Genomic DNA, 20,855 nt, shown 5'->3' on the forward strand with positions numbered 1-20,855 from the left:
CACACACACACACACACACACACACACACACACACACACACACACACACACACACACACACACACACACACACACACACACACACACACTGGACAATGAGCGATATCTGGCATATGTAGATTTATAGAGATACATAGCAGGGAAAGGGAAGGAGGGAATGAGATATGGACAAAAAGATATATTGGGATAATGCCCTTTTTCAATTTTCTATAATGTTTAAACTCAGTTTTGTTCCAAAGTCTAATCAGAAGATGGGTAAGATTTAAGACAGTGAGTCAAAAAATTCCGGAAGAATTCTGGAATAATTCCAATACAACAATGAATAAAGTAAAAAAAAAATCATATATTTAACAGAGGTATTCTGTACATGAATTTTTCCTCTGTTCTTGTGTCAGGACAGATAACCCCCTGTACTATATATACACAGTAACATTGTAGGGACTGAAATGAAAATAATCAGACCAAATTCATTTTATTAATAGCACTTCAAATCATTGTGAAGCTTTTGCCCAAGGTACATTATACAATAAGTAGATCCATATACTTTTGTAAATTTTGAATTGGAATTTTTTGAGGTGGTAACTGAGAGAGAAAACAATGGTAATGCAGAAGATGTACTTTATCTGGATCTTCAAAAGGTTTTCAATACGGCACCCCATAATAGATGAATGATTAACGTCAGAGAATGTGGAGTCAGGGACCTGTAGCAGAATGGATTGTTAGCTGGCTTTAGGACAGAAGGCAAAGTGTGGGAGTAAAGTCTACCTATTGCACTGGAAGGAGTTGAATAGTGGTCTTCCAACAAGGATCAGTGGTTGGACCTCTCAAGTGACATTAATGATTTAGACTGTGGAATCAAAAAGCACCATTTCTCTATTTGAAGATAGTACCAGACTGTAGTTATGGTCAACATCAAGGAGGTCTGCAAAATGTTATAGGAGCCAAATAAAATAAAATTGCAGATGCTGGAAATCTGAAACAAAAACATAAAATATTAGAAAAACTCAACAGGTCAGACAGTATCTGTGGAAAGAGAAACAGTTAACTTTTCAGGTCTGCAACCCTTCATCAGACTGTTTCTTTTTCCATAGATGCTGTCCAACCAGATGAGTTCTCTCCACATTTTCTGTTTTTGTTTAAGTTAATGGAGGACATAAATAAACCTGTAAAATAGGTAAATAATTGGCAAATGAGGTTCAATACAGAATATATGTGAAGTAGTAAATTTTGGAAAGAAAGATGGAGAGACCACTTATTACATGAAAGGTTTGAAAGGAGGTGGGGGAATGAGGACTTTTACTTTGACCTTGAAAACATCCTGGTCCAGTTTCCAAAGGGAGATGAACTGATTCCCCTGGACGACTTCAATGCCAGGGTGGGAGGGGATGCTAGGCTGGACTTGGGAAGACAAACCCAGTGGGGTTCTTCTCTTGACAAAATACTTAGAGGTTTTTAAAACTGTGAAGTGTTTTGACAAAACGGATGCAGAGAGTATGTTTCCACTTGTGAGGATGAGCATAACTAGAGGCTATAGGACAGTTACCAAGAAGTCCAATAGGGAATTCAGAAGAAACATCTGTATTCAAAGAGTGGTGAAAATGTGGAGCTCTGTAACAGAGGGACTGGTTGAAATGAACCGCAAAGGCACATTTAAGGGGAGGATTAATAAGACATTAAGGAGATGAGAAGAGAGGGTGTGCTGGTAGATTTAGATGCGGAAAGACTGAAGGAGGCTCGGATAGAGCGTGTGTGCCAGCAATGGACTGGTTCAGCCAAATTACTTGGTTCTGTGCCATTTTCCCAGTGTAATCCTATATCATTTCATCTGTCATGATGTAAGAATTAAAGGCTTGAGAGTTTGTGATGTATTTAATTTTCTTATTGCTATGAAAGGGCAGGCACGGTAGTGTAGCAGTTAGTGTAATGCTTTACAGTGCCAGTGACCTGGGTTCAATTCCAGCCGCTGTCTGTAAGGAGTTTGTACGTTCTCCCTGTGTCTGCGTGGGTTTCCTCCGTGCGCTCCAGTTTCCTCCCACATTCCAAAGATGTACAGATTAGGAAGTTGTGGGCATACTATGTTAGCGCTGGAAGCGTGGCGACACTTGTGGGCTGCCCTCAGAACACTCTACGCATTTCATTGTGTGTTTTGATATACATGTGATTAATAAAGATATCTTAATCTTATCTTAAAACCCTGCACGCATTCTGTTTCCTATCTTCAACACATTTGTGCATTCAACAGGACAAAATGTCACTGTAACTGCAATCATTATCTCACAGAAATTTTAATCAGAGGAAAAATATAAGATTCATTTAGATGTGTCACTTTTCCAGGCATGGTCTCCTCATAATGACTGAAGCACTCAATATTAGAAGTTAGAGATAATTTTGTCTGTTATTGGTTAAGTGCTTTTTGTCAAGACTATTTGATAGATGGATATCATTCATCAATTTGTTAGTGTGACTTAGTGAAGTGCCAAAACCTCACGCAATGTTTGAAACACATGTAGATTACTTGATAAAATTAAGTGAGTTATTAGTGCTAACAAATGACTTGTATTTTTTTAGAATTGGGAAAATTTTAATTCTGAAACTACATTAACTAATGCATTTTCTTTATACATGGATTTAAAAACAATCATTTCACAGTTCCACCAAAATTGGATGTAACTGCAGAAGCAATGATATGGTACAGCGATCACTGGCCATAACAATAATGTCTATGGAACAAACTGGATTGGGACCAGAACATATTAGCTACTAACTTGATCACTTAACGCTTGTTTTTTCAGCGGCAGGCGTATAAAGATCAATGTTTCCTGGAATGGAACGCATTTACAATGGTTTCTGAGTTATTTCACTGCACTCTGAAAATTCATTACAGCACTTTCTGTGGCAAATCTTGCTTATACAGACCAGTCAGTTTCTTTATCGGGCATACAATTAATGACAATATTTCTCATGAAACACTTATTTAAAGCGCCTGTTGTTGGGCATAATCAGCCTAATCAAATTATAATGCTAAACAAAAATAGACAATGCCAGAAGTGTTCAGCATGTCAGGCGGCATCAATGGGGAGAGAAACAGAGTTGACATTTTGAGACGAGGATCTTTCCTCAGCACGGGAGTTGCAGGATGACAAGCCTGATGCTCAGGGCACTACTGGTAGGTTAATTGGCTACTATAAATTACCACTGGTGTAAGTGAGTAGCAAGAGAGTCAGGAGGAGTTGATGAGCATGTGTGTGAGAGAGAGAGAGAGAGAGAGGTTACAGAAAAATAAAAACAGAAAGTGCTGGAAACATTCAGGTCAGCAGCATCTGCAGAAAGAGAAACAGTTAATGGTTCAGGTCCAAGACCCTTCATGAGAACCGAGAAAGAGAGAAAACGAGCTAGATTTCAGTAGCAGTGAGGTGGGCGAGGGATAAGTAGAAGAAAGGCAACATTTCTGATAGGATGAAACCAAACGACAATGTAGCTATTGGAATAACAATTAGGATCAAATAATGCTCCTTTGTCTGCGCGATGCATTGGTCATAGCAAGGCTATCACATGTCCAGCAGACCAGACTACACTGGTAGAAAAATGAGCCGAAATGATGATGACAGATAGAAATGGCCAGTTCATTTACAGACAGAAAGAAAGAACAAGATACCTAAAGCTGAAGAATTTGGTATCGAGTCCAGAAGGCTGCAACATGCTCAGATGGAAGATGGATTGTTGTTCCTCATACTTCGGCTGGTACTAGTTGTAACAGTACAGGAAGCCACAGATGGATAGGTTAGAGTGGAAGTGGGAGTGGGATGAGGAAGTAGCAGGTAACGGAAAGCTCAGGGTCACTCCTGCAGACTGAACACAGGTGTTCTGCAAAGCGATCACCCAATCTGTGTTTGGTTTCTCCAATGCTGAGGAGATCACATTGTTCAGGCCAAATGCAGTATGGTAGGTTGGATGGAGTGAATCTCTACTTCACTGTAAAGATGGTTTGGGTGCCTCAATGGTGAAAAGACAGTTGCACCTCCTGTGGTTGCATACAAAAGTGCCATAAGATGGGGAGTGCTTGATGGGGACCAAAGAGTGGGCCTGGGAGCTGTGTTTTCCATGCTGTATGTCTCTATGAATCTATCCCTTCAAAATGCTGAAAGGGGAGGGGAGTAGTTGTATGGTGGTGGAATCTTTTGGAGCCAGTGGAGATTATGAATGATGGTCCTTTGATTGCAGAGGATGGTGAACTGGAAAGTTCTTGCTCTGTCCAGAAGAGAGAGTGAGAATAGTGGGAAATAGATGGGACATGGTCAAGGGCTCTGTTCACTGTTGTGGAGGGAAATTCACATTCAGCAAGAAGGAGTGTCACCAACCACTTCAGTGGCACCTATACAACATGTCTCATCATCAGCGCAAATGTGGCAGAAACGGAGGAGTGGGAGAATGGAATGGAGTCCTCACAAAAGGTGGAGATGGAGGGGGTATGGTTAACGTAGCTCCAATAAGCTAAAAACGTGTCAAAAATGATGAAATATTTGAATTTTGTGTAATCCAGGAAGCAGCATCAATTCAGTTGTCGGTGCACCAGAACAAGAATTGAGGGAGTGGGCCTGAGTAGGACTGAAGTAAAGACTGCTCCATGTATCCCAGAAAGAGACAGGCGTAGCTCATCTCACCATCTCTCCCAGTTCTGACAAGGGGTATCGGACCTGAAAAATTAACTGTTTCTCTTTCCACAGATGATGACTGACCTGATGGAACAGATGGGAATACTTTGAGAGCTGGCATAGACTCAATGGGTCAAATGGACTCTTTCTACATCATAAAGAAATATGAGTTAACCTCTGGCAGGACATTATGAAGAAAAGGAGGGGGAAGACCTTAGAGAAATGTAGTAACAAGTATTAGAGTTTTAAAATCAATGCTTTATATAATCAGGATCACTGGAGCTATGAGATCACTATAGGTCAGAGACCATAGGGACAAACGGTGAAAGGGACAGTGCAAGTTAGGACATGAGCTCTGAGTTTTGTGTGACCTCAGGTGTATGGAGGAAAGAATGAGTGAGGCATTGGAACTGTTGACTTGAGATAGCAAAGAATGGATTAGAAATTCAGCAAAAGCAATGCTGAATGCCAGAGGTTACAAATACACATACTAAAAACTGCAAATGGTAAAAATCTGAAACAAAAACAGAAAATGTTGGAAATAACCTGTGCTTCAGGCAGTATCTGTGCAGATAAAAACAGAGTTCAGGTTGAGATCATTTCATCAAAATAGGAAAAGTTAGAAATCAAACATGTTTTGAGTTGAAGAGAAGGGTGAGGTGTGGAGAGAACAAAGGGAATACCTTTGATAGGGTGGAGACCAAGGGAGACTGAGTGATATAAATAGAGGCGGTGACAGCTGAGAGAGGGTGGTGAAGGCTTGTTAAGTGCAGATCATCTGACTTTTGGAGATGTAAATAAATGGAGATCAATAATGACGAAGGAAAGAGACAGAAAAAAAACCAAAACTGGAGCTATAAATTATAGAACAGGGAAGCTGCTGTGAATGCTGTAAATTCCCATCTAGATTTTCAATTTTCCTGTTCTGATCTAGCAGCATTTTCCAGTATTATTCACAAAAGTTCTAACCTTTACTGAATTTAAAAGGTCAATTCTCTGTTGGGGTCTTCGAGAACTATAAAACTGTTCTGTCCTATTTTGGTCCAGTAGTAGTTTCCTTCTGTATTGGAAAGCCATTGTTTAAGGAAAGCCTTAAACAATTTTCATTACAAATTCAGTAAATCTTGTTGCAATGGCTTGCTTTATATCAGGCTAAAGAGGGTCTCTAATGTACTACTTTCAAAAATATGCATTCTCTGTCCCTTGCTCAGTTATGAATTTGACAGCTTGTTATATTCTGAATGAGTTGGGTGTTACTCATTATAATGAACCTTGGCAATAGGTTGAGAGCTATGAAAAGGAGTTAATGGGACAACACTCCACAGAGTATTGCTGACTCAAACAACCAAGATCTTTATTGAAGGATGTTTAACCAGGGCACACAGCTCTCAAGCAGAACTATGTATATAACTGTGTTTACAGAGAAACAGATACTTAAATTTCTAATATTTTGTAATGAATTGGTCTGAAGCAGCCTGCAGTTTCGTGGACCCAGAGGAGTGATCTTGCATTACTGAGCCCAGAGGTCGACTTTAGATGTTACTGAATTAATTATTACACCCTTAAGGAAGTCACTGGTTAGTCACATGCATGTATGTCTATGCTTTTCACCTACTTGTATATGGCAATAGCAATTCAAGGTTCTACAACTAATGCAGGAAGCTAATTTGGCCTATCTGTTTTCGTCAAGTTGAGAAAGCTGTTAGTAGAAGCATATGGAGTATTTGAAGAGACACAGGTAACAAAACCGATATAGCAATGCTAAACTTTGTAAAATAATGCTTGGGACCTAGCAGCAATATGCTGTTAGTGACCACAAGATGAGCCATAATTTTTCACAGTCAGTTAAGTACCTTTGATGTGTAGACATTGCAATGGTATAGGGAAAAACAACATATCAGTTCCCAGAACAAGAACACACATAATTGATAAGCCAGAGTACCCAGAGGACTGCTGAGCTTTGCATTGAATAGTGTTATGGGATGTTTCAAATGTTCTAAAGTAGGCAACTCCTACAGTACAGTCCTACACTAATGTACCAATCGAGATTTTGTGCCGAAGTCTTTGGGGTGGGGACCTCAACCCACAACATCTGACATGCAGGTTACAAACGCAACAACTAAACCAAGGTTCATATCTTAAGTAAACTTTCCCTCTTATAAAAACATTTTAATTCAGAATGCACTAACGTTTACAATGAAATAACATTTATGATTCTATTACAAACAAAGGCAGGGAAACTGTTGTGATGAGATATTGATCAGGAATAGTATGCAAGCACATAATCCAGACTGATACTTGGGTAGATTACTGAGGGATTACTGTACTATTGATAGTGCCACAGTCCACAATCTGAACTCTGTATTGACTACCCAAGCCTCTCCTGTTGCTTGACACATTCCTACTGTTTACTTCGAAAAGTGCTGAAACATGGCTAATCCCTAAACAAAGCAAAACTGAACACAGGATAAAGATAACTTTTGGAAGAGATTACACTGCAGTTTTCAAACTGTTGCAAAGCTTGTTAAGTAAAGTCAATCTGAGAAGTTTTTATAATCAACAATTCCTTGTCAAACAGGTTCAGGCAGTACTCTAAAACTGCACTTTTATCCCTTCTAATTGTACCAAATTATACATATTTAGGTTTTTTTCAGAAATGTCTTTTGATGCAGGAAGGATAAAAACAGAGCACAATTAGGCCATTATTTTTCTCTCAATGAAAGTTTTCAAAATCCCAACTTGTTTCTGACTTCCTTGGTGTAGACATGTCTACTCATTCCTTTAAAATGAATTGTTGCATGGTATGAAGCCACTTTCCTTGTAAGTGTTATTTTTTTTCTGTTTCCTTGAAGAGCCCATGAAAGGAACTGATTTTACAGAGAGTGATACTTTTCATGATGGTCAACTATTTTGAGGAACACACACTGACCAGAGACTAGACCTACCACCATCTCTCAGCTTCTCCTGAATATGGCCTTTGAAGGCTTCCTAACCACTCTGACACATAGGATTTCCCCAAGGGAGAGAACTTCAGCCTTTAAAATGTCAAGGTTGTGGTCTATGTACCTGGGTACTACCCAACTTCTCCAGCCTCTCTCTCCGCGATTCCTTTAGACCATGTTTTGCAGCAGTACCAACAGCTGTGGGAAATTGGGCTAATCAAATAATCATGAGTCCTAATTCTCTTTTATGGAAGTGCTGCCTCATGAAAACACTTGTGTCCTGTCATACTAGGATTGCAATTTTAAACAACAATCCTAATGCTGCAGCCTGAAACAATGCAAGCGAACGGTGCTATGATGTCTTAACTCTCCCCCAATAGAGCTGATGAACTTCTAGACCTAATTAATCACATGTATCACAGATTTCCCAGTCACAATTAACATGGCAATGTGGATGAACAAATTGTTAGTGCAAGTGCTAATATTTGTAATGAGTCAGCCTACTTGCAGCTGCTGAGGTGATAGTGAGTTTTAACACTTAATCTAAGTAACCAGAGTCTATGTAAGCCAACCAATGTTGAAAATATAGATTTGCATAAACAGTAATGCTCAGTATGTTCAGTGCATTTACATATTGTTTATATAGCATGTTCATATAGCAAGAGCCTTGCCTAACTAGCCTCATGCCATCAATGTGCATTCCAAGCCATCTGTGGTTCTGCCCTCTGGGAAAAGTGGCTTCACTGATTTGAAAGGGCAATGACATAATTTGAAATCACAGATGGTCTGAAAGAAAAAGCATCCCTATTGCACCATAGTGGCCAGGAATTACAGGATATTTCTGGCAGATTGTCATCTACAATTACTAACTACATTGAAGCAAAGGCTGTACTGACTTCATACTTCACTCTAGAATATTGTGAATGAGAAAATTGTCTTCCATCACAGCAAGGTATGAGGCAAAATACGAATTTTCTAATCGTGAGCAAGAGAAGAAAATGCAGGTCAGAGAAGGACACAAATCAAAACAACTTCAATGGAAAACCGTTGAAAAGGTTACTTTTCATTATTTATTTATCTTCGGGATCTGGACTTTGCAGGCAAGGCCTTTATTTATTGTCCGTTCCTAACTCCCCTTGAGCAGGTGGTGATGAGGTGCCATCTTGAATTGCTGTAATGGTGGTGGATGAGGCACCAATCAAGCTTTTTGAGAATTGGAGCTGCATCCTCCAGATAAAGGGAAAACATAGGATCATTCTCTTGATGTGCGCTTCCTAAGTGGTGGAAAGGTTTTATGGTTCAGGAAATAAGTCATTCATCCAAGATATCCAGGGATTGACCCGCTCTCATAACCATGATGTGACTGGATCAGTTGAGCTTCTAATCAATGGTTACTTTCAGGGTGTTGACGGCAGGGCTCTCAGCGATGATAATCATTGAATGTCATTGCACGGTACTTTCATGACATGAATATTACTTGTCACCTGTGCGGTCTAGATCTTGCTGCATGCAGCTGCAAACTATTTCAATTGTCGAGAGGTTGTGAATTGAATTAAACATCGTGCAACCATCAGCAAGTATATTCCTTTTTAACCTTGTGATGGAAGAACGTCATTGCCAAAGCAGCTGAAGGTGATTGAGCCCCAGACACTGCCGAGAGGAACTCCTGGGCTTGGGATGATTGACGTCCAACAACCAACACCATCTTCCTGTGTGTGATGTACAACTCCAACCATTAGAATGTTACCCCATGATGTCCAGTGATCTGTTTTACCAGAGTTGCTTGATGCCACACTCAGTCAAAAGCTGCCTTGATGTCAAATTGTCTGAGCTGCTTAAGTGGGCAAGATCATTGCCATTCTTAGAGAATAGAGTAGCTGAGGTAGAAAGACCGCAAAACATTGTTGTGAACAGGCTCAGAAGAGAGATTAAACTCCAGGAAAGAACTTTTCACTCAAAACCATCAGCAGAGAAGCAGAGAACAACTGCCAGTATCATCGAGACAGGCAGAACTCAAAGCAGTACTATTACTGAAATGGCAGCTATCCTCACAAAACAGGATGTCCTGCTGAGGAGAAACAGTACAAGTCGTGTGGAAAACCAAACCATTTCACAAGGGTTTGTCATTCAGCGAACCCAGTGCATCAAAACTCATCAATGTAGCGAGTGTTGAAGCCAACGCAGGAAAGAAAACAATTCTGAAGACTCTGAGTGCACATTTGTTATTCAGCACACTCATCAGAGTACTAATCCATGGATAGGAGTGAAGGTTTGCAATTTGTGAATCAATGTACTAGTTGATACAGGTGCATCTGTCAACGTGATGAGAGAACAGACTTTCAAAAACCTGTACGTCCTTACAGCAACACCACAGCTTTGACGGTTATATGAAAACTTCCATCACAAATGACATAGAAATCCAAAATTGTTAACATGACAATCTATGTAATCTCAGGTGAATGTGACATCTTGCTGTATTTCAAGACTGTGGAGATCATGTATGCAGTGCTTACAACTAATTCCTGTGGTTACAAAAAGACAAAACTGTACACTAATTACGTGAGCATGAATGCAATGCCCAAGACAATGACGCTAAGTGAAATCAAAGCTGCAATGAACCAAGATATTCTATCCCTACGTATAACAACAGTTCAATTATAAACATGAAAACAAATCATAGATGCATCCTTCCATGATGTCACACGTACCCTGCAAGATTTATATAAAGTTTGTATTGAATTCACAGTAACATCTACCACAGATCTTGTGCTACAAGGTCATTCTACAGCCACTAATGAAACATGTTATATACATTGCTCATAGATGCCATCAAAGAATCATGAAAACTAAACCATTGTCAAGGGAGAAGGTTCTCAGGAACAGATTGATTGAACACAACATCAAGAAATGCCAAAAACAACTTAGCTGTCTGTGGTCTCCTGCACTGTTACAAGACCCAATACAGATTTGAGGAACAACACCTTATCCTCCAGCTGGGCATGTGGCAGCCTTTCAGACTCAATACTGAATTCTCTGACTTTAGGAAATTCACTCTTTTTTTCTGTCTGCAGCAAAATTGGCCATTTTTTGCCTGTCATCATATTGGTTCATTTTTTTTGTTACTAGTACAGTCTGGCCTGTTGGATATATCCCACAACCTTGCTATTTATAATATTTCACACAGACATAGAAACATAATATGGTTCTTCACTACCATTTCAGCTGCTATCAGATGGTCTGATAGAAGTATATAAGTTTATGAGAGGTGTAATAGAGTAGATAGTCAAAATCTTTCACCCTTGGTCTCAAAACCAAGAGGGTATATTTTTTTTAAGCTTAAGATATCTTTATTAGTCACATGTGCATTGAAACACACTGTGAAATGCATCTTTGCATAGAATGTTCTGGGGGCAGCCCGCAAGTGGCGCCACACTTCCCGCACCAACATAGCATGCCCACAACTTCCTAACCCGTATATCTTTGGAATGTGGGAGGAAAGTGGAGCACTCGGAGGAAACTCACGCAGTCACGGGGAGAACATACAAACTCCTTACAGATAGTGGCTGGAATTGAACCCTTGTCGCTGGCGCTGTAATAGCGTTATGCTAAGGTAGGAGTATCAAAGAGGACCTGAGGGGCAAATTTTGTTACATAGAGAATGGTTGACATCTGGAACGCGCTGCCAGAAGAGGCGATGAAATCAGATACAATTACTATGTTTAAGAAACATTTGGACAGACACTTAAATAGGCAAAGCATAGAAGGATATGGTCCTAATGCAGGTAAGTGGGATTAGTGTAGATGAGCAAAAGGTTGGCATTGATGCGGATGGCCAAGAGGCCCTTTTCTGTGCTCCACGACTCACAAGATCACAAGACAAGATCACAAGACAAGGGAGCAGAAGCAGGCCATTCGGCCCATCGAGTCGGCTCCAAGGAAAAGGGAAAAAGAAATGGGGTGGGAAAAAAAAACTATTCTAATCCCATTTTCCAGCCTTATCCCCATATCCCTTGATACCCTGACTATTTAGATATCTGTCTATCTCCTCCTTGAACACCCCCACTGATCTGGCCTCCACTGCTGTGCGTGGCAAGGAGTTCCACAATTTCACCACCCTCTGGGTAAAGAAATTTCTCCTCATCTCTGTCTTGAAACTGTACCCTCTAATTCTAAGATTGTGCCCTCTGGTCCTGGACTCGCCCACCAAGGGAAACAGCCTAGCCACATCTACTCTATCCTTTCCTGTCAACATTTTGAATGTCGCTACGAGGTCCCCTCTCATCCTTCTGTACTCCAGTGAGCCCTCATACGTAAGCCCTTTCATTCCCGGAATCATTCTCGTAAATCTCCTCTGAACCCTCTCCGACGACAGCACATCCTTACTAAGATGTGGGGCCCAAAACTGCGCACAGTATTCCAAATGAGGCCTCACTAGTGCCCCGTAGAGCCTCATCAACACTTCCTTACTTTTATACACTACACCTCTCGAGATGAATGCCAACATAGCATTCGCTTTCTTAACCACCGATCCAACCTGGTGGTTAACTTTTAAGGTATCTTGTACGAGTACCCCCAAGTCCCTTTGTACTACCGTACTTTCAATCTTCTCTCCTTCTAAATAATAATCTACCCACTTATTTCTGCTTCCAAAGTGTACAACTGCACATTTCTCAACATTGAATCTCATCTGCCATTTCCTTGCCCATTCTCCTAAACTGTCTAGGTCCCTCTGCATCCTTTCTATTTCCTCTATGCTCCCTACTCCTCCACTTATCTTGGTGTCATCCGCAAACTTAGCCACACAACCATTTATTCCATCATCCAAATCATTGATGTACAAGGTAAAAAGGAGCGGCCCCAACACCGACCCCTGCGGCACACCACTAGTAACCGGTAACCAACCAGAACGAGATCCTTTTATTTCCACCCTTTGCTTCCTGCCAACCAGCCACTGCTCCACCCATTCTGCTATCCTATCCATAATTCCATGACCTCTCAGATTATTAATCAGTCTCTTGTGAGGCACCTTATCGAAGGCCTTTTGAAAATCTAAATACACAACATCTACCGCCTCTCCCTTATCCACCCTACCTGTGATTTCTTCAAAAAACTCCAATAGGTTGGTCAGACAGGACCTCCCCTTCACAAAACCATGTTGACTAGGTCCAATCTTGCCTTGCGCCTCCAGGTATTCGGTAACCTCCTCCTTGAGGATAGATTCCAATAATTTTCCCACCACTGACGTCAGACTAATAGGTCTGTAATTTCCTTTGTGCTGCCTCCCACCTTTCTTATACAACGGAACTACATTCGCTACCCTCCAGTCCTCCGGAACCATGCCAGAATCTATCGATTCCTGGAAAATAATTGCCAATGCCTCCGCTATCTCTACAGCCACCTCCTTCAGAACCCGGGGATGCACCTCATCCGGTCCGGGAGACTTATCAGTCTTAAGCCCCTTTAGTTTTCCTAGCACCTTCTCCCTAGTAATCTCAACTGAACTCAGTTCCAATTCGTGAGACTCCTGACTAACCGGCACATTGCTTATGTCCTCCACGGTGAAGACCGATGCAAAATATTCATTCAATTCCCTTGCCATCTCACTATCGTCCATTATAATACCTCCTGCACCGTTATCAATTGGTCCTATGTCAACCCGTGTCTCTCTTTTATTCCTTATGTATTTAAAAAAGCTCTTAGAATCCTTCCGAATGTTGTCCGCCAGCTTCCTTTCATAACTCATCTTTGCTTTCCTAATGACCTTCTTAGTTTCTCTCTGCAGATTTTTAAAAACTTTCCAATCTTCTGTTTTCCCACTAATTTTTGCTGCTTTGTACGCCGCCCCTTTTGCTTTTATTTTATCCTTCACCTCCCTCGTTATCCACATCTGTGCCTTTTTTCCATTCAAAACCTTTTTTCTTGGAATATATCTATCCTGCATTTTCCTTATTTCCTGTAGAAATTTCTTCCATTTCTCCTCCGCTGTCCCTCCAACTAACTTACTCCTCCAATCAATTTGGGCCAACTCTTCTCTCATACCTTTGTAATTTCCCTTATTCCACTGAAATATCGATACACCAGTTATCAGCTTCTCCTTCTCAAACTTGAAACTAAACTCAATCATATTGTGATCACTTGTTCCCAGTGGTTCCTTTACCTTTAGTTCCCTAATCACCTCGGGTTCACTACACAGCACCCAATCCAAAACAGCCGATCCCCTGGTGGGCTCCTCAATAAGTTGCTCCAGAAAAACATCCCTTAGACATTCCACAAACTCACTCTCCTGAGTTCTACCGCCTTGCTGGATTTCCCAGTCCACCTTCATGTTAAAATCCCCCATAATTATCCTCATATTGTCACTCTGGCACGCTTTTTCTATCTCAATCTGCAACTTATGGTCCACTTCCTGACTGCTGTTAGGGGGCCTTTATATGACTGCTACTATTGTCCTCTTACCCTTGCTATTTCTTAGCTCCACCCATAAGGATTCCACTTCCTCTGACCCAATATCCTTCCTTTCTATTGATTTTATATCACTACTAACCATCATGGCCACACCTCCCCCTCTGCCTACCCGCCTGTCCTTCCTATACACTGTGTACCCCTTGACATTCAGTTCCCAATCACATCCATCATGAAGCCACGACTCAGTGATTGCAACGATGTCATATTTATTAACCTGTAGTTGTGCCACTAGGTCATCTACTTTATTCCTGATGCTACGTGCATTTAAATATAGTACGTTTAGACTGGTATCTGCTATTGATTTTATTGTACTTCTATTGTTCAGCAGATTATCCTGACTTTCTACCTGTCCATCCTTCTTACTATCTTCGCTACCTACTATCTTAGACATGTTCCTGTAGACCTCATCCCCTATCTTAACATTCGGTATCCTAACATCCTCATCCCCAATCCTAACATTCTGTATCCTAACATCCTGATTTGTTGTACTTCTATTATTCAGTAAATTATCCTGACTTATCACCTGCCTGTCCTTCTTGCCATCCTCAATGGATTCGTTTCTATACACTTCCTCCCTCACCTTAGCATCTTGTAACCTAGCATCCTGGTTACCATCCCCCTGCCAGATCAGTTTAAACCCTCCCCTACAACTAAATTAAACATTCCCGCCAGGATATTGGACCCTTTGGAGTTTAGGTGCAACCCATCCTTAGCAAATAGGTCTTGCCTCCCCCAAAAAAGGTCCCAGGTATCCAAGAATCTGAAGCCCTGCCCCTTGCACCAGTCACTCAGCCACGCATTCAACTGCCAGAGCTTTCTATTCTTCCTGTCATTGACACGTGGCATGGGTAGTAGTCCTGAGATTACTACCCTTGAGGTCCTACTTCTCAACCTTCTCCCCAATGCCTTGTATTCCTCCTTCAGGACCTCTTCTCTTTTTCTACCTACATCATTGGTACCTACATGTACCAAGACTTCTGGCTGCTCACCCTCCCCTCTCAGAATATTCTCGACACGGTCCGTGATATCCCGTACCCTGGCACCAGGGAGGCAACACACCATCCGAGACTCATTGTCAGTATCGCAGAATCTGCTATCCGTACCCCTTACTATCGAATCCCCAATAACCACTGCATTTCGCTTCCTCTGCTGGATGACAGTACCAGACATGGTGCCAAGGTCCTGGCTGCTGAGGTCTTCCTCTATGAAGTCATCTTCTCCAACCGAATCTAAAATGAGATATCGGTTTTTGAGGGGGACCGCCACTGAGCTGCTGTCTACATATTCTTTATAACTCCTGTCTATCTCCTGCTCGCTCTCCCTAACCAACCGAAGGTCATCCAGCTGCTGCTCCAGACTCTCAATCCGTTCCTTGAGGAGCCGCATCTCGGTGCACTTTGCGCAGATGTAGTTATCAGGGAGTCTGGTCGTCTCCCAGGGGCCCCACATCTGACACTCCAAACACAACACTAATCCCAGATGCATACTGCTGAATATCACTGAGCTCAACAACTAAACTAAAATAATAACTTACCCCCTCTCTATAATCTCGCCTCTTTCCCGCTCTCGCCGAAGCCCGTTGAGCCAAAGCCTAACCCACTCTGCTCCCTCACACTCTGCTGCCCGCTCCGACGCTGCCCGCTGGATATGCTCGTCTGCTTTTTAAATCGCCCGCGCGCTTCCGAGTGACGTCACGCGCCTGCACAGTCACTCGCCGCTGTCCCGAACGCTAGAAAGAGAAAAAAAAACTCGCTCGTTATTTTCCGGCACTCTCCGCTCTCTCGTCGCTGGAAAATAACGAGACTCTATGACTACATTAAGACACTTAATCTCACCCTATCAGAGATGTTCTCTTTGCCCTACCCATCCCTTCCTCACCTCTCTGGTACTGAAAGCTACCTTGTTTTCTCTCTTTCACAGTCCTGACAAAGGGTCATGTAACTGGAATGTTAACTGTTTCTCATTCCACAGGTGCTACCTGACCTGCTGAATGTTTCCAGCATTTTTTTGTATCCACAAGTACCTAGTGAGATTAGTAGCAACAATGGGAAATCTACAAGAATTGATATGAGAGTCAGAGCTATCCAAAGTGTTAAGCGTTAATATTAGCATTGAGTTTGCAAACCTGTACTCTGGTGATCATTTCCTTGTGATTGACAATGACTATAGAAGAATCTCTAATCATAGAATTTGTCATAACATTTCACCAAAAGCTACCTTTCCAAAACCTGATTGTTTCTTTGCTCTTTTTGATGTATTGCAAATTGTGAAGAGAGAGAATGGATTGCTGATCAACAATAATGACTCCAGGTAGCATGCAAATTACAAAGGTTTCACACTCTCCAGATTATATCTTGCCAGTGGCGAAGTGGAGAGATTAGGAAAATGTTGAAGAAAATGATTCACGCAGCTCATACTGAAGAACATGTTGCATTCAATAACAGGAATACCAGCTGCTACACCAGTTTTTGCACAATCTATGCACAATTTTCCAGTAAGATCCCATGAGATAATGATCAACCTCTATGTGAATGTGACAAAGACTAAAAGAACCTCCATGGAAGTTAATGCAGAGAAACACATGAAATTCAAATCTATACCATTACATTCTGGGACACAGCTCTCCTGAAATGCAATAACCATACAGGGAAACAAGCTATTCCATATGGCACATAGCCATTTGAAGTCACTGCCATGAAAGATTCTATGGCGGCAGCATTGCAAAATTCTTCACAATATTCTTGAAAGCACTCAAACAACATTTGCTATAGTAAACCTAAAATGGATAGCCTCAAGGTTAAAGACAAAATCAAACAACTTCAGTACCATCTGATGATTTCCATACATCAGGGAATCACTAGGTACTATCCATCACAAGAAGTGAAATAAAGATTGAGAAGATTAGCATGGGTATTTTAATTAACACGGTAAGAGATGAAGTACTGTTATCAGTTGAATGGTTCTTTTAATTAACATGAAAAGTAATAAAATGTTATGTTCATAAATTTAGTTTTAAAGACTTCTGTGTGTTTTTCTTCTTTAAGACTTTATGGTTTTGTGCATTTCCTATATGTAGGGTGTAGTAGTAAAGAAAGGAGTCTTTGTTCTAAAGTGTGCAGCAGCAAGTTTGGCTAATTAGTCACATGTATCAAAGGTTTACCATTTAAAATGACCAATCTGCTTCAAGAGATTAGGCCATGTTCCCAATTTACAATAAATACAGAAAATACAGGAAATACTTGTCAGGCCAGACAGCACCTTTGGAGAAAGAAACAGAGTTAATGTTTCAGGTCAATGATCTATCATCAGGTCATCAACCTGAAATACTAACTGTTTTTCTCTTTTAAAGGGGCATAGGAAATATTTGGCAAAAATTAGAATGTTCATTGTGTATCTTTTTTAATCCCACCTTTGATATCAGTATATTCATCTGCTTATCACCAGCTTTGGAATTCCATCTCTAAACATCTCTCCTTTCTATTATGATTCTTTTCTAACCTTTATGGGGCTGAGTGTTATATTTTGTCTGGCATAACCTCTGCTAATACCTTGGGATGTTTCACTATGAAGTGCTAAACAACTGTGTGTGTTTTGTCATCCCCATTGTAATAAGGCATCAGAATGAAAAACTCACCAGTTGTGCATTTCTGATTGTATTCAGCCAAATTATGCTCTCTCATGGGAAGGTGTTAATCAGAGCACAAGCAGAAGAAAAACTGGGAATCAAAATAATTGTTGGTAATCACTTTTAAAAGCATTGATGTAGTCATGTCTTCTTAAACAAACAAGGTCCATACTACAGAAGGCCCATCAGAAGTAAATAGAGAAAAGAATAAAATGAACAATGTACTTGTACATTAGAAAACAATGCTTCTCCCTTTTGCACACAATTGTCCACGTTAGCACTGAGTAGGGTGAAAGATGCTTCTTCACATGGACGAGCGAGAAAAAGTAAAACTGGCATCGCTGCTTCCACTACAGCACACTTGCAGACTATATGGTGGAATTATTAAAAGCCTGGGATTGTCTGATGCTGAATCCCTTTATTGAAGAATGCCATGTGGCTAGAAGAAAGCAAATTGGGAGATCTTAGTTTGTTAATCTGCTATGCTTCATAATTACAAGGGTAGATACATGTAGTAATTTGTGCTTTGCAATGCATGATCTGCATCATGCAATTATCCTCAGAGTCAGAATCAGGTTTATTATCCCAGACTTATATTACATGAAATTTGTTGTTTTGCGGCATCACTGCAGTGCGAAGACATAAAAATGACTATAAATAACTAACTAAATAAATAGTGCCCAACAAAAGGAATAACAAGGTAGCATTCATGGATTCATGAATGAGCACAAATATAAAAAAAGCATGGCTTTACCTTGCCTTTCCTCTCATGGTGATGGCAAATTGGCTTTACTGGCTATCCCATTAACTTGCTACTTAATTTTTAAATTTGGCTGAATCTAAGCAGAAATGATAAATGAGCTCCAGTAATTAAAGTAATGCAGGTTTATCTTGAAAACAGCATTAGGACTTTCTTAACAAGCAGTAACTACACTGTCTGTGAGGTTGCTAAAACTGTGGCATGTGCCAGATTTATTACAGTAATTACACACTGCATTATGAAAATGCAATATTGGTCAGATATATAAGTGGTGGCTATAAAGCAGTATTATTACTTTACCAATAATGAAAGCAAGTTAAACCAATTGCACTGCTTAAGTGAGTACCAATTGGATCTAAAATAGTAAGTGAAGACTCAAGATTGAAAAGTACAATCATCATATTAAAAAAAGTTATTGGCTTGGAAACAACATGGTAACACCGCTATGCAATGACAAGTATGTCTGGACAGCAACGGACTACTTGGACTACATTGTTCAAAATATAAAGTGGAATTACAGTAGTGACATACAATAAACAATGCAACTTCAATTTATATTAAAAAAAAGCTGAAGCAATCCTTTTGTACATTAATTAATTTTACTTGTGTATGGAGTAAAAGTATGACCACTGCACAAAAATAAATTGTCATGTATTTGAAGTGTTTATATTGCAAGTTAGGTGGGTGCTATTTTTACAGTTGGTGCAGATCTGAAGTAGTGTACAAGCATGGGTACTTCTTAATTTTTTCATCATTAGAAGGATGCTGATATTTATGTGCTGTAATACATACAGCTTCTCTGTTCCTTCATTTTCCAGCTTGGCATATTACTGTTATTGGTTAGTATTACTGTTGATGTACCCTGCATACATCAACCCAGCCAAGATATATGACTGTCTATCTTGAAAGGGTTCTACAGAGTACTACAGATAAATGCTGAGCTTGATCCCATATTTCCCATTTATTTTGACACTTCATCTATTGTGTACAGTCTTGAGTTGCAAAGTTGTTCTCTAAAGTGTAATGAGTCATTATATTTGGCACTTCATTGTGTTTGAGAAAGAGAGTAATATCTGCTGTGATACTGTCATGATGTGGAACACTTTTGGATCCAAGAAGAGTTTGTTTTTCCTTAGCGAACTTCATAAAAATACTAATATGTACCCTGGTATACCATACAATGGACTCTTTTGCAGAAAACTTCTGTTCCTTCTGCAAGAGTGACTTCGATGTCACATCAATTCTCCATCTCACTCCCACTCTGACATCACTATCTATGGCCTCTTAGACAGCCTCAATGAAGTTCACTGTCAGGTCAAGGAATAGCATTTCATTTTCAAATTTGGCATATTACAGCCCTCAGCCCCCAAAACTGAATTCAATAATTTCAGAGAACCAGCCTTTCCAGTTTGTGTTAGAACTGGCTCGTTTTGATGAAAGGTCTAAACCTCAGTTTTTCTCTGTCCTTAGATGTTGCCTGATCTGCTGGGTTCTTCCATCACTGTTTTTTTTTGTTTTCATACCATCATCATTTATTTTTCTCTCTACTCTGTCTTTACTCATCTCCTATTTACATATGCTGCAGACTGCTGTGAATAACAAGTCTTCACCATCCTCTCTCAGCCGGCACCCTAACCTTTTGGGTCATTGGAATTTTACGAGGCACCACCCTGTCACATACCCGATCTCACATTGTTTCTCTGAATGAGACCCCTTCTCTGAAACTTAAAGCATGTTTTATATCTAATGTTCTGAGGAAAGGTCATCTACCTACAGATGTTGCCTGATCTGCTGGGTCTTTCCAGCATTTTTGTTTTTTTTACAATGAATCTGCGGTGTTTTGCTTTTCAAAATAGAGCATTTATTCTCTCTTCACACATATAGCAATCAATGGGAATTCTACATAAATGAAAGATTATTTGATAATTAATAAAACAAATATTTTAAAAATAATCAATGGGTTGGTATGAAGAATAATATTATTTTTCATAAAATGTGCTGGTATTTGGCCTAAAACTAGTAGGGGTTTCTTTAATAAGTGCAACAAATCTGATCTACTGATTTATAATGTGTTAGCAAAAGAACTGTTGTTTCCCAAATTGCAATGTTTTTGAAATACCCCCTACATTCTTACTGCTACTACTTCAAACCTTCAGGCCAGTAGGCCGACTCCAGGAAATGGTTGTAAATTAGATGCAATCATGTGAAATGGATTTTGCACCACGTTGTCAAGAATACAGACTCTGCCTCATATACATAATGTAATATGCATCATCACAGGTTGCAATCTGGGGCTCTAATTTAAAGGAAACCAATGCCCTGATGTTTGCAGGAGTTCAATCTGATCGATATAAGGGATGAATAATTATTGGAAGAATTACATATAGCATTTGCAACTAAGCCTCCATCCA

At 40.3% G+C, this 20,855-nt stretch overlaps 1 protein-coding gene across 1 annotated transcript in view; it reads right to left on the reverse strand.

Annotated features, from left to right (window-relative positions):
• Nucleotides 1–20,855, reverse strand: part of gmds (GDP-mannose 4,6-dehydratase) — a 490,748-nt gene that overhangs the window by 60,316 nt on the left and 409,577 nt on the right. The gene's annotated exons all lie outside the window — the stretch shown is intronic.

This window comes from Pristis pectinata, chromosome 5 (genome assembly GCF_009764475.1).
Source record: "Pristis pectinata isolate sPriPec2 chromosome 5, sPriPec2.1.pri, whole genome shotgun sequence".
NCBI lineage: Eukaryota > Metazoa > Chordata > Chondrichthyes > Rhinopristiformes > Pristidae > Pristis > Pristis pectinata.